The sequence below is a fragment of the Semicossyphus pulcher genome, unplaced genomic scaffold (assembly GCF_022749685.1).
Source record: "Semicossyphus pulcher isolate SPU_LCO1_2020_fin unplaced genomic scaffold, fSemPul1.0.p SCAF_8, whole genome shotgun sequence".
In the NCBI taxonomy this organism is placed as follows: Eukaryota; Metazoa; Chordata; class Actinopteri; order Labriformes; family Labridae; genus Semicossyphus; species Semicossyphus pulcher.
The window spans coordinates 22,329,071-22,344,138 of NW_027211759.1; the positions used below are offsets into that span (position 1 = coordinate 22,329,071).

General features: G+C 41.6%; 1 protein-coding gene across 2 annotated transcripts in view; it reads left to right on the forward strand.

Annotated features, from left to right (window-relative positions):
• Window positions 1–15,068, forward strand: part of LOC138613467 (tyrosine-protein phosphatase non-receptor type 5-like) — a 28,161-nt gene that overhangs the window by 1,642 nt on the left and 11,451 nt on the right. The window contains exon 2 of one of the 2 annotated variants that reach the window (XM_069687151.1): window positions 11,374–11,480. The gene's annotated coding sequence lies outside the window, so the exon portion shown is untranslated. Of the gene's footprint in view, window positions 1–11,211; window positions 11,481–15,068 lie in introns of those variants that run through there. The other variant, XM_069687150.1, reaches the window with a different exon arrangement.

The following is a 15,068-nucleotide window of genomic DNA, read 5'->3' on the forward strand; positions in this document are numbered from 1 at the left end:
TTCTGTCTGCTTCACTTTCAAGATCTGTCCGCTCGTGTTTTAACAGTACTCTTCAAAATGTCAACGATCCTGTTCAGATAATGTAGAGCATCATTTGTAATTGCCCCATCCAGAACTCCACTTATCCTGTTGGCATTTTATCCTCACTTAAATCCCTCTAATCAGTCTCATTCCCTCTTTGTCCTCGGCGGTTTATATTAGCTGTTGCATAGATATGCAGTCTTCATGCGGAATTAGTGAACTGGCAGTCATACATTGCTTCATGTCATGTTGAAGTGCCAGTATAAACATCTGCCATTTCAAACCATTTAAATTAACCAAAACTGCAAATCTATTTTAAATATATAAACAAGTATGTGTAGCGATGTATTATGTCATAAAATTAAGTAATAGTTCTTTAAATGAAGCAGAATTATAATACGGTTTTACAATTCCCTCCATTGGCACTTCCTTGCTAACTTTTCGTTAGCTAACTCTTTGTTAGCTAGGAGGTACGTTGGCTAGTTATTTGTCCACATCTAACACAAGCTTTAAATGTATGCACCCTTATTGTACTGTACTGGTACGCTAGCAAAGGCTTATATTAGCTTTCAACCACTTCCTGGCTAACGTCACTAGCAAGTGGCTGAATGCTAACAGTAGCTGTTGTCTGCCGTAGTTAATGAGTCTTGAAATATGTTGTTTTCACTTGTAACATATCCAGAATTTTACACAATGCACCTTGATAAGGTATGACCAGGGACTCAGCGATCAACATGGCCACTGTGTGAATATGGTCATTGCTAGCACTAGCATATGACCATAGAGCTGCTCAGCTCTTTGAGTGGTGGTTTCGCGCAAATGCTAAACATGCCAAAAAAGCTGAAGTAATACTGGTATCTTTACCATGTCAACCATCTTGGTTGAACATGTTAGCATGCTTATATTTGCAAATCTTCATTAAACGCAGTGTACAGCAGAGGCTTGTGGGGACAGTTTTGCTAACCAAAATGCTAACCACTAGCAATGGTTAAAATAGAAAAGTACCAGCAATGTTAAAGTACAAGTTTGACATTTTGGGAAATAAACTGCATGAGAAAATTGATCCCACCCTCGTATTTTATAAATGAAAGTATGTCCATATCTGGATACGACATCACTAGTCTGCCTTACTTCCAAAATTTGCCTTGTGGCCACTTGAAATGATCACAAAGTCAGAGCTTCTGAATATAAAACTACAGCAAGGTTAGATAAGTGTAGAATAAAGATTGGGAATAGGAGATACAGCTAGTCTGCTTCAATCTATTTTACTCTCTGCATCAAGAAAACAAGTGAAGCTAATGTATTTCCGAAAATGCTGAACTCTCTCTTTAGCGCTCAGTTGTAAAGCTTTACAGCTGTAATGTGTGCGTGACTGTTTTATCTGGAAAGGGTGTACCGTTTCTCATGCCAGTATTAATGACGCAAATACGACATAAACGTTTTCTGTATTTGACATGAATGAGTCTCCGTTATTATCAGCAAATAAAGTGAAGAGTTGTCTCTAATGTGTGACGTTAACGTATTCTCAAATAGACGGAATGCAAACTAGTTCGAGTCATATTATTTCCATGAGGAGACAAGATCCAGTTTTTTATGTAAATTGTGTTTTCAGGTAACTCAAAACATCGCAATGTCATTTATACTGTTGACTAGACACTGAAGCATGACACAGCATGATAGGCATGTAGGCAATAATCAAAGAACAAGTAAAAGGGAAAGAATGGAAAAGAAAAGGAGCGTGATTACAAGAGATGGTGCCTTTATGATGATTGACAGAGTATTTCGATTACACATTTAATCAGAGAAGCTGGGAAGAGCTTCAAAGAACAGCACGACAGACACAAAGTGACCTGGTCTGAGTTCAAACATCAGTCTCAAAAGGCGATCCTTTGAATATTTGTTCTGCCTGAAAGAAGTTATAAGCAGGAAAGAAAGGAAAGCTTTTTCGTCTTCCAGACCAAATAACGAAGACAATGGAGGAACTTCCTAATTAAGTCAAGGAGGTTACATACACTGGCTGGCATCCATAAACTCAAACTGGAGGTGACTCAGAGATAAAGACGTTTTCCAGTTAAAAACTCTGTATTAGACGTAGAAATGACTGCTGATAGTTTGGGATGTTAAAGGTTACATACACATTAAAATATGAAGCCATATCTTTCACATTCGTTGTCGTGTCCTGACCCCTGTTTTAGATGGTTCCAATCCAAGTGAGCCACACCTTTTCCTCTATTTGTGTGACAAAACGACAATTCTCTGATATGATAAATCCCTGCCTTTGAAAATGGACCTGAACTTACAGGAATTAACAAAAACATAGATAAACTCAGTGTTTGAAGTTTGTGCACACAATCTGCTGCCAGTTGAGAACTGTTCCAAGGGACACACCCAGGAAATACCAAATTAATCGTCTGTCTTCATTTAAATTACATACTCTACTGTTTTCATTCAAGTACAAGTCCTAAACTGAGGGTAAGTAACCCATAACTGGAGCAATTATCAGCATCATTCTGTATTCAAATGTCTCTGTGTTGTGAAATTGGTCCTGTTTTCTGAGATAACAAGATAAATTGAATAATGACAAAAAGAAGAAGGTCATTTCAAGGACGACTTTTTATAACTTCCTGCATGATGTATTTTTGAAGGCCGACACGAAAGTACCCAGTGAGGATTTTTCCATTGAAAAGACGTTTATGTTTAGACCAGATTTCACAAAGAAATCTGCTTCTGTCACAAGATTCATGTCGCATCTCATGGCGGCCAAAATGATTGTAAGTGAGCAGTGCATCACAGTCGCCAGTCAAATAAATTATTGCGAACACCAGTGGAGTTGGATTTTATCTCACAAGAGCTGCATTCAAGTCCAGCAATGATCATGTCGACCACCGAGGTCTCGGAGGGAGCGGCATCCCATCAGGTGAACTACGTGAGCATCCAGGGGTCATTGTGCCTTCGCAGTCAGAGCTGCACTAAAGTACCTGGGCATGCGCATGCCTTCTTTTTTCTTCTTCTGTGGTGAATGTTTAAAACTGCTCCCTTTATGATGTCTCTGAACCTTGTTCACATCACACAGCCCAGAAAGCGCTGTGATTATGATGTTTGTATAAAAAATAATACAGTAAGCTTTCAACGTTTTCACCACAATGGAAGAAAAATGTATGTGTTGAAATTGCCTTTGTGTAGACCAGATTTCACCAACCGCTGCAAAATGATTTTTGGAGAAATGCTGCTACAATCATCACTTTCGTCACCCTTTATTGTTACAATGAACAAATTATCAAAATTTCAATGTAGACAGTAGCTAACAGTAGACCTCCGGGTGGCTGGTTCAAGTCACGGTACGGACCAAGTGTGGAATTGGGGCTGGTAGCTGGAGAGGTGCCAGATCCTTTCCTGGGCACTGTGGAGGCGTCCTCGAGCAAGGCACCGAATCCCCAACTGCTCGGGGTGCATGTCCACGTGCAGCCCCCTTACTCTGACATCTCTCCATTAATGCCTGTCCATAGAATCCACATGCATGTGTGTATTTCAGGCCTATGTATGGGTAGCGTGTTTCTAATAACAGAGTGAAAACATTGAATTTCTTCTTGAAATTCCGTTTGTTGCTCACTGGGTAAACATCGCCCTGGTTTTCTTGTCAATGTGATTTTTTCATTGGATTTTGGGCTATAGAAGAAACAAAGCTCTGTGGTGAACAAGAGTAAAAGATACTAGCACACTTTGTTCAGCAAAGTCATCTCACATATGAAAACCATTTCTATAAAGATGTAAAAAGTCAACGTTAGTCTGTAAGACTTCAACATCACCAACGTCACATCACCGACAAACTCTGTGGTGTCAGTTTGCCTCATATTAGCAACCATCTTTCTTAAGACACATTTAAACAGCACTCTACATTATCTATGTTTCTACTGCCACATCAGTAATGTTAATACTCCATTTGCAATAAATATTCTTATGTTCTCTCCATATTACAACCACCTAAACATGCAACTCCAACTCTTCATATCACAGTACCACAGAGGCTTCATATTTTACAGGATCACACTCCCTCTGTATCACAACAAACCCTTTAAATTTGTGTTTACATTTGGGGAAAACATCATCAGAGCAGGATATTCCTACTGTAACTCTGCTCTCCATCGCTCCATCTGCATAACTCTCTCTCATCTCTTTGTTTATGTTCCGCAAATGGTCATAATTGCTGCTATGACCCATGAACATGCGTGTTTTCATTGTTGTTTAGATTTCAACTTTGGAGTAAACAGGGACTTCTAATCTAGCGTTTCAAATTGTCCCGGCTGAAGTCATATCTCTCCAGTGGGATGTCACTATGTTGAAAAGAGGTCACTGTGGGCGGAGATGCTCTGAGAAGACATTATCGCTGCACAATTTTACTCTATTAAAGACATTTGATTTCTCAGTAATTTCTGCTGGATACATAAAATAGTTCCCACAAATTTCCCACACTCCACAAACAGACTCTTGGTTGAAAGTGCACACAGGATAACACTAACTCCCTGTTGCGTCCTTTCCAGCACAGCAGCACATGAACACTGACAAACTAAGATGCTGTCACTTTTCCACTCATGTCATCACACACACTCGTTCAACCTTTGTTCCAGCTTTCATTGTATCGCATGTATCACAACAGTATTGGGTAACACAGTTGCTAATTGTTTCTGTACTTCTCCCTGTGATAGTTTAGTACATAACTACAAATTTAATTATACTATAGGTTAAGCTGTAGCACTTTTTCCCCAATAAAGTTCACATGTGGTCCTGATTTTTGGCAGACCTACACAGCCCTACACATGGGTCTGTATGTGGCTGACTGACTGAGTGAGCGACGGTACTTTCACTTTCAGCTCCTCCACTGCTCCTCCGCTCCTCACCTACGTCCACAGCGCGCACCTGCTTTTAAACACGTTTGCTGTGTCCGAAACCGCATACTAACGTACTGCCTACTACATACTCAAACAGTATGTACTGCATACTGCCTACTAACTTGACTATTAGGATGCCGTTGGCATCATACTCAGAGCCGTCTTCTCCGTATCACGTGACTTAATCATTTACGTGTGTCCGGTCTGATCTCCGGTCCATCTCTGCCATAGTAGAAGCTGAATAGCCGCAATGCATTTTGGGACGGGTGAGTACAACCAGTGAGCTCCCGTCTCATACTCAAATATCCGGGCCGATCTAGTATACATCCGGGCATTTCTCGCTTACACAAAATTGCATACTATGAGATGGGAACGCATGACATACTCAATTTTACGTCACGGTTAGTATGATAGTATGCGGTCTTGGACACACCGGTTGTCATCGGCCTCATAAGGACAGTCCTTGTAACACATTGGCCACAAAAGCGCACATTGACCTGATGTGGTCAGCCACATACTAGGTTTTGACCTAGTCTTGTTTTATTGACTCACTTACATTTACTTACAAATATTAAGGCCTTACTGTCATTTTAGTTCAAGAACAGAATGCTAAACCTTAAGAATTTATTTTTTTCCAAGTAAAAAATAAAAGATTTGCTTTTAAAAAAGTGACATTTTTCCCTGGGGAAGTGGTTACCCAGAAGTGAGCGAGGAATAAATTAGTAGCTAACTGTTAACAGATGAAAACAAATAGTGCCAAAGTGATTGAATAACACTGCATACAGTTATTGTACTGAATGTTACTCAAGGCTACTGTGAGGAACTTTCAGTTTGTGTCGATGTTGGCGACCTGTGTGCTGTGCAGGAGCGGATCCAGAGGGGTGGCCAAGGCCCTCCTTGAAATCTGATTGGCCACCCCAAATTTCTAAACTATGATTGGCTATTCATGTACAAATTTGGCCTAATAGTTTTTCTTGGCTAAAACTATTCGGGCTGTGTTGCAATTTGCTGCTAGTAGCTTTCTTTGCTTTTCAATGTGGCACATTTTCTTTTGTTCGTACTTTAAATGGTCACACTGGTCATTCTTCCTCTTTTGGAGTCCTTAAAGAATTAAGCTCAGAAGATGTATATGATGCCACTCTGTTGTGCCACTTTGTAAGGTCAAAAAAATACACAGGATATAACATCTTTTAGATACTTTAATGTTTACAACATATTTTTCATGTCACCCCCGCATAAGTCAGTGCCACGGTTGGGCCACCCCAGTCAAAAAAGTCTGGATCCGCCCCCTGCTTCTGTGGACGAAGCGGTAGCCTATGTCTTATCTCTTTGCTGCTCTTGTCCTGCACATGCATAAATAGTTTTCTGACAAAAAATCGCTCCTGCTGTCTTTTAAGAGTCAAACCAGTCACTCACTGTGAATCTTTGTGCGTGCTTTTAATCACCTCGTCTGACACGGACCCGCAGGCAGCAGTCACAGGCAGTTAAAATTAAAACAGAAGTAGTCGCTCCTGTCACTCATGTTCTTGTCTGCTTTTGTAGTTCATATAGAGACGTCAGTATTAATTAAAGTCTCTTTCATACCCAAATGAAAACTCCTTACAGGAGCTTTAATAGCACAATACTGTCTCAGTTACTCAGCGTGTCTAATGTGAATCAGCATTACGTACACGTACACCTTTAAACAATAACTACAGTAGTTATTCACACACATTCAAATGGTCATCTGCTACCCTCAGAAATAAAACACATGATCAGTTATTTTGGAAGTACCAGTCAGCTTTTCCTTAAAGGGGTACACAAGAATTGTCGTATACACTTTACATAAAAAAGAGGACTCACAAGAGACTTATTTGGAATAGACATCAGTGCAGCAGAGGCAACATTTCCTAGATTTAATCCTTATATGGATGTAAAGTGTCAATAATGGTGGATCCTACATTTCCCATAAAGCACATGCACACATTGCTTAAAGTTTTCACCATAATTTAAAAGCCTTATTAAAAATATGTGGTCTTCAGGCCCAAATTTAGATACACATGGTGTTTATAGTCTCAGATTTAAAAAAGGAAAAGTTTGCTCCATTGCAGTGGGACAATATGACTGTTTCCCTGCCTCAGCAGTACTTCCTACAATCAGACCTGATCTTTACGTGTTAAACTATTTCCTCTTTTAAAAGTTCCTAATTTCTTTGTATTGAGTAGACTACAATGATACTTGTGTACTTTATATTGTCACCATTGCATAAATAAGTAGCTCTTTCCCTTTATTTGACGCCTGATACGTGTTTTACTTGAACCTGTGACTGAATATGTCTCATCATATTTCATTTAGCATTGCAGCTCATACTGTTTCCCATGATCGAAAGCTCTGTATCACAGTGCGTCTACAGGAAACAAGCTGACTACTGAGGCCTGCGGTCATTAGATGAACACTTAACAGCTCCCTGATTCCCACCAATGCAAATATCCAATGAGATAAGCCGGCCTGTCACACGGTGTTTTATGGCTCCAGATAGGCAGACTGGAAGCTGGCATCCTCGTCAGGGTGTGATATGATGAGTCACAGTCACACCTGAGATCAGCATTAGTTTATTAACTGACAGAATAGCTTTTAGCAGAATGAGCCTGTCTAAACTCACCACATGAAGTATTACATCCTTACAATAATGTGTAAGGAGAGAGACTCAGCTGTGGACGAGTCATTCCTAAAGACACCAGCAGTGAGCTATTCAGACCACTAGATGCCTCCATTTGTTACCAGTTGAATGCTTCTTGCCTGAAGTGTCAGTCACATACACTGAGACTTTTTTATGATCCATTATTGTAATTTTTACTCTAAAAAATAGGGTTGCTGACATTGTCATAACTGTGAAGGTTCTGTATCCTTATAACTTAATTTCCCAGAAGCTCAGTGTATTCAAACTGCTGTTGCCTCCCTCTCTGAAACTTACGAATTTAGGATAAAAAAAAATAAATCTGCAATTTATAGTAAATGGCTTCAGAGAATGCAGAGTCAATTTGTATAAAAGCAAGAGAATCGGAGGAAATAATAGTTTGATGTTTCAGTGTGGCTGCGAAGAGCCAAAAACTGCAGTTCATCAAATGGCCACTTGAGGCTGACTCCAAAAGTGAGTCAATCCCCATTAGGCCCTAATGAGTCCTGTTGCAAAAAAGTTTTGGTCTCTATTGCTGAAATGTTTAATTCATGACAACTGGTGAGGTCAGTTTAATTATATGAAGATTTAAAGTTATGCATAATTAGTGCTTTGCTGCTTTGAGTGACAGGTAAGAGATTAACTCTGATTATTCTGTATAAGCTACAAATGCAAAGCAGACCATCAGCGACAAGATTGATTATTTCTATACAGTTGTTTTGTAATGCCTGAAACTGTTGTAGGTGTCAGATGAAGCGATTAACTGCACGCTGCCTTTGTTTACATTTTCCAGACCTAAAATGTAAAGTGAGTGATACATATGACTGTTAAAGAAAGCAGGGTGAGATTTTTTGTTAAAAACCACAACTTGTATGTACAGGACAAAATAAGCTGAGATAAGAGGTGTGGCTTTGTCCACAGGGGGCGCCAAAATCGACACAAATCGAAAGTCCCTCACAGTAGCTTTAACCTCGAGCCCACGTTTGTGTTGTCAGTGCCTTTTAAAAAAAATGTTCATTCAAATATCAGACAAATAACTTGTTAGCTCTTTCAGTGTTTGTCATGCCTTGATTTATTTGTGGAGGCCAGTGCATAAACCATGTTAAATGTTTGATGTGTACGTTTTATTTTTACAGTGAACGTGGCTGCTCTGCCTTTATACAGTCCATAGTGTAGGAGAAAGGTGTGCTCTGTCTACCTCTTGTTGGAAGCTTTTCTGTGTCCACCCTCAACAGTCAGTCTGTGTTTAGTCTTTGTGTCACTCGCATTGCCCAGATTATCTGCACATTTGTTATTGTTTGCACAGTGCTAAATTGCATTTAAACATTTTGTGAGTTACTACAGACTCTTGCCTTACAAAGATAGCTGTAAACAAGAGTCCATGAGAGAATCCATGTTGCCAGACTACAAGAAATGAGCTTCCTTTAGCATAAATGCTACTATAGCATCAGTTATATCTACAGGCTGTATGGAGAAGTACATGTAGCCACTGTGACGTCAGCTAGTGGTTTGTGAATTCCTGTTCACACACCACTTGGTTTTTTGGAACCAGAAGTGACCATATTTGGGCAACAGGGTGGATTCACACTACTGTGCCTCAATCCTGGTGCACAGATTGCCATGGTTCTCAATCTCATTTGGCATCACCAAAAAGCATACACTGCTATTGTATACTGTACTCTAAATGGGACCATCATTTAAAAAATGAACAACATGCTGTGTTGAAGAACCCATTAAACTTGCCATTGGGACTTTAATTTGATAAGGATAAGGAGCTGCATCCTGCTGGGCTTTAGAAAGAGTGCAGGTTTAAGGCTGTTACACACTGGTTTCACGTTTGAAACCAAAAGGTTACATCCACTTCTAATTTACACTCTAAGATTACATCTTAATAGGGGAGTATTTGTTCAATGAATGACGTCTTACTAAGGTTTGTTGATCTGACTTGTTGAAGCTAGCCTGGGACAGGAAGTGATAGATGGGTCTTCCAATCCTCTGCCAAGAGCTTTTAGAAAGTGCTTTTGAAAGTACCCCCTTATGAACCTGAACTTTCAAGCGTCTTTATGCTCATTGTTTTGAAGTCACAGCTGAAAAACATTAATGTGTCATTCCTCTGACTGCTTTAATCAGCCTTGTTTTGACACAGCTCGCACCAATAACTAACCCTAACCCAGCAACTCCAACTGAGTATTAATGTTGCTCTGCAACTTCCTAAATTTTAATATCATGGGTAAATATAAGCAATTGTCTGGCATATTAACTCAAATGGTGATAATTTATCAAGTGCCTTAATTCAGCCTTAAATAATTTGTTTGCACATATTGAGTATCGCATTACAGTAACTTCATATACTGCAAAATGCACACTTGTAGAATACATGTGCATGCATGCAATGTGTTGTGTTGTCTTTTTCCTCAAGAATAATTATATTACAATTGTAGAGCTTACAGAAAATGATTTTACTGATGCCAATAAAGCAAATTTACAGAAAATTAAAAGAATCTGATGTAGTATTCATGTTGATCTGATAGTGGCTGTTTCCTGCTGGTGAGTTCAGAGAGCTGACAGGCTGAGGGCTACCATATGGCCAGACAGGAAGGAGGGAGAGAGGGAGAGAGAGCAGCACACTGAAGGGGGGGGACATGAAATGACAGGAGGTAGTAAGGAAAGAGAGAGAGAGAGAGTAACAGAGGGGAGGAGGGGAGAGCGTAGGAAGCAAGAGAGGATGAGCGAGAGCAGCGACAAAAAGCGATGGACACCGGAAGAAGAGTAAGACGAGTGAGAAGCAGAGGAGGTGACAGTGGGGGACGTGCTCAGTGATGTGTTATGATCTGACACACACACACAGACACACACTTACACAATAGAACACGTTTTTGGTATTTAGGAGGACATCGGATTGACTTACATTCATTAACAGAAAAAGGAGAAGATTTGCGTTCCTGTTTTATTCCACCTCTAATGCTGTCAGTCTTACGTTCTCCTTCTGCGACTCTCATAAACCTTCAAAAAACAGAAATAAATTCATGTTATAATTTTTTAAACAGGCTGAATAATTTACTGAAACAACGTAACACTGCAATTTGTTGCAAATATTTCTCAAACAGGAGGAAATTGTGAATTCATTGGGGTCTATTTTCAGCGGTGGAATAATATGCATTCAATGCTCTAGTGAGTATTTAGGACATCAGGATGTGGGAATGACTGAAATAAGCGACCGCATCGTCGCTCTTTAGTGTGTTTTTTATACTTTTAAGGCAACAAGCGAGGTCTCTCCACAGGGGAAGAAGCTATATGAGGCTTTGGTGACGCAATTATTGTCAGTAAGATAGATTTCTTGTTGTTTTTTATTTATTTTCTGTGCAGTGTTTTCTTTAGAACATTGTTATCTGTTAACCTTTAAGTGTAATGTTTCACCATGTGGGAAGTGGGAACCATCTCTTGGTCCCTGTAATGTCCCTGCATGAACGGATTTATGTGCCCACAATGTGATTAATACACACACACACACACACACACACACACATACACAGAGTCTCTCTCTCTCTCTCTCGCTCGCTCTTCCTCATTCTGGCTCTGTTGCCAAGGCTACCGCACAGCCTCTTGCTGCATATACCTAGACGAAGCTGCCGCCTGTGGATCGCTCTCTCCTCCAGGATACAAACAAAAGAAAAACCCAGCAGACTTTTATACCTCCTGCTCTCTTTCACACACACGTTCACAGATCATCACTAACATCCTCTTCCTCTCACTGTCCGTCTGTCTCCTTCCTCCACGCACACACACACTCCTCCTTTCCTCTCCTCGCAGACAGAGGAGCAGTAAAGGGATTGGCGTGGTTGTTGGTGTTTGGCTCCTGGTCCTTGGCTCGGAGGGAGCCGAGCGGCAGATGGCGATGTGAAGACGGGCTCAGCCAGGTAAGAGGACTTATCCTAACCAGACTTAAGGCTGTGGGTGAGTGACTGTTCCAGCACCTCCTCCTCCTCCTCCTCCTCTACTCCCTCTGTCTCTCCCTCTCTCCTGTGCGACATGAGGTGAATACCAATTCCTCAGCAAAGCCCCAACGGTGCATATGGCTGCTGCGCTCTCCTGGCTGTGAAAAGGTAGGGATCTGTGATAGAGCCTCAGTATTTATTTTAAACCTTATTTAAACATGATAACGAGCCAACAGGTTGTCCTTCGATGGTTTATTTCTGTGTGTTTCCTCTTTAATCTTTTACCATCCAAAGCTTGATTTCCTCTCTTGTCTATGTGACAATGTGGGAGTTACCAGAGAGATGCAACAGTCCACCTCCCCGGGTGATTCATTACTAATCCATGCAGCTCTGCACTGTGTGGTCGCTCTGGCTCACCGTAGCCGTGTACGTGATATGAATGATGTTTTGTCTTAGCATGAATGACTGCCAGAGAGAGCCGATCCTGCGCTGCTGATGTTTTGATGCAGTGCAATCATGTAACTCAGTCTTTTTGTCACCAGGAAATCAGAATGTGATCAATTCTCTGAGCTGCACATTTTAATAATTCATGCGGTAAAGCTGCGGCTGAAGTGTAAGTTTATACGTGTGCTGATGAAATTTCTCTTTGAAATGCCCCTGGAGCTGCTGCAGGAGATTGTAGGAGTGTATGTAAACAGAAGGGCTGATTGATTATGTGTCTGTGTGATGTACAGGAGGAAGCTGCGGGCCTTCTGGGTATTTAAATCTAAGGTCATCGTGAAATCATGTGCGCTTTAAAATCAAGAGTTAATCTGTGAAAGTGTGTGTGTGTGTTTGTGTGACAAAGAAAGGTTGATGAGGCAGGCCGAGGCCCTCGTGACTTCATCTCACGTTACCATCGCATCATCACTTTCAACAAGAGCTTCCTCTCGCCTCGTCGCCCATCACATTCAGCACTTCAGCAACAGCGCGCTCGATACTTCGGATCCACCTGGAAACTGGAAATGCTGCTGGGATTTAACACATCCTGACATATGTTAAAAATAGAGCAGATTTAAACACATTATTTGTCCAGACGGCGACACATGGGGCCATCGGGGGTGTCCATTAAAACACGGGCCAGCTGTCACTATAAGAAAAAAAAGGGACCACATTAATTATCCTCTGTTTGTTACACTCCTCTTGTGGTTCCCCTGGGACACAGGCCGCAGACCTATTATTATATATGGCTCTGTTTAGCGTCAGCTAGCTTGAAATTGGTGATTTAAATGGAGTCAGATCGATGGAAACACTTAACATATACGCTATTTAAAGACAAACAGCGGGGAGTGAGGCTGAATCAGCTGTCAGGTTTGACTTACACGGCATGACTACAACCGGCCATGCTGTTCATTTTTCTCTGTTTACACAGTGATGCTAACGCTAATTTGATTTCATTAATTATCAGACTGAGTGAGCAAGCTGAGGCGGAATACACAGGAAACTGACACAGTGTGAAATTAGGTGATTTAATGTATCTAAAGGGAGAGAAAGGGTTAATTAAATGGTTAAATGCAGGGGCGTACATGCCCACGAGGACTCGTACGTCGTGTCCTCATGGGACACCACCATTTGTGTTGCAGTATTTTCTGTACTACAAAATATAATCCCTGCTAGCTATGAATACAAATGTATTTCCCTACCCAGAATTCCTTGCAGTGACAAAATACTTTGACGCAGCAATAAAGTACAGATAATTTTTATTTGTGTTTTAACCTTTTTTTAAGGGAGTCCTGCAAGACTGCAGCATCCACCCATCCGTGCATCCATTATCTATACCGCTGATCCTGGGTCAGGGGGGGGGCTGGAGCCTATCCCAGCTGTCATTGGGTGAGAGGCGGTACACCCTGGACTGATCGCCAGTCAATCATGGGACTGACGCATACGGACAAACGTTCACACACAGGCTTGCAGGAAGTTTGGAGTCACCAATGAACCTAACGAGCATGTCTATGGACTGTGGGAGGAAGCCGGGGAGAACATGCAAACTCATCAAACAGTGATTAAGCAGAGGGGGCTGCTGGAAGCTAGAAAGTTCCTGGTTTGAATCCCAGAGTTTGCATGTTGTCCTCATGCACGTGTAGGTTCCCTCCGACTTCCTCCTACAGTGCAAAGACATGCTCGTTAGGTTCATTGGTGACTCTAAATTGTCCGTAGGTGTGAACGTGAGTGTGAAAAGTTGTCTGTCTCTGTGTCAGCCCTGTGATTGACTGGTAATCAGTCCAGGGTGTACCCCCCATGACCCTGAACAGGATAAGCGGTGTATATAATGGATGGATGGACGACATGTGGATCCACTGGTCAAATGATATGTAATCCTGTGGTATGATCTGCTAATAAAATAAGGCAATGAGGCACTGTATTCAATGAACTCTAATGGTAAATGGTTATTTTTTATCTCTGGTCAGACTTTCCTTAGGATGGGGGGACTATTGACAGCAGTAAATCCAACACCAGAGCTACAGCGCTGGTTTAATGTTCCAGACAATCACCAACAACCTCAGCAGCCGAAGAAGAGACAGAAAAACAAAGACTGAGAGCAAAGAGAGGCAGCATCTTTTAGACAAACCTGAATATTGTCCCCGCTCTCCCAGTGCAGATGTGTGTTTGTGTTTTTTCATCTCACCTCAAGTGTCTGTGTGTGTACGGCACGCTACAGTATGTTGCCACAGTTACAGAAACGCCAACCTCACTGCGTCACTGCTTCAGAAAACCTTCACACACACAAAAAAAGAGCTGCTCTTCCTCCCATTCATCCCTCCATCCGCTCATCTACCTGTCAGCTATTGTTTCAGAACGGAAGCAGCTTCTCTTATACAACACAATCCGTGTGTGTGTGTGTGTGTGTGTGTGTGTGTGTGTGTGTGTGAACTTTAGATGTGTGTGTACATTGTATGTATGCACATTGCTATGACTACGGAGCGTCTCGCTGGCGTCATCACTTCAAAACCACCTTCGAAGCAAACACACACACACACGCACAGCTCCTGACTCTGGTGTGGTCTCATATTCCGCTGAGCTCACCTCGTTAGTTCAACAGGGTCCAGTGGCACAGGAGGAGGAGAAGAGGAGGAGGAGGAGGAGGAGGAGAGAGAGGAGTGTTGACTTCATGCATACTGATGTGACGGGAGCAATCTGAATGTATTTCTGAGGGCGTCTGGCTCCAATCATCCCTCCCTTCTTAGAGCGGGAGGGAGAGAGAGGGGGGAGAAATATTGACAGTTTTCTGTGTCACCTTACATCACCATCCTCCGCACGGCTGGGAGCTAACAGGGTGCTACTCTGATCCAGCTCTACTTAAGACGAGGACCCAGTTGTTGATAAGTAGTCTGATTGGATTGGATCAAATCTTGACTGTAGGTTGTTAAAAAGATAAAAAGATTCTGAAATCGGATTAGATCAGGTAATCTAGATTAGGTTTTTATCTGGATAAAACCTCCTGCATGAGTTTTAAACTTTTTGAGTTGCAGTGGAATAACTTTGATCCCAAAATCAGGATCAGCCTGAGCCCAGCAGAGGGGTGGATTCGGG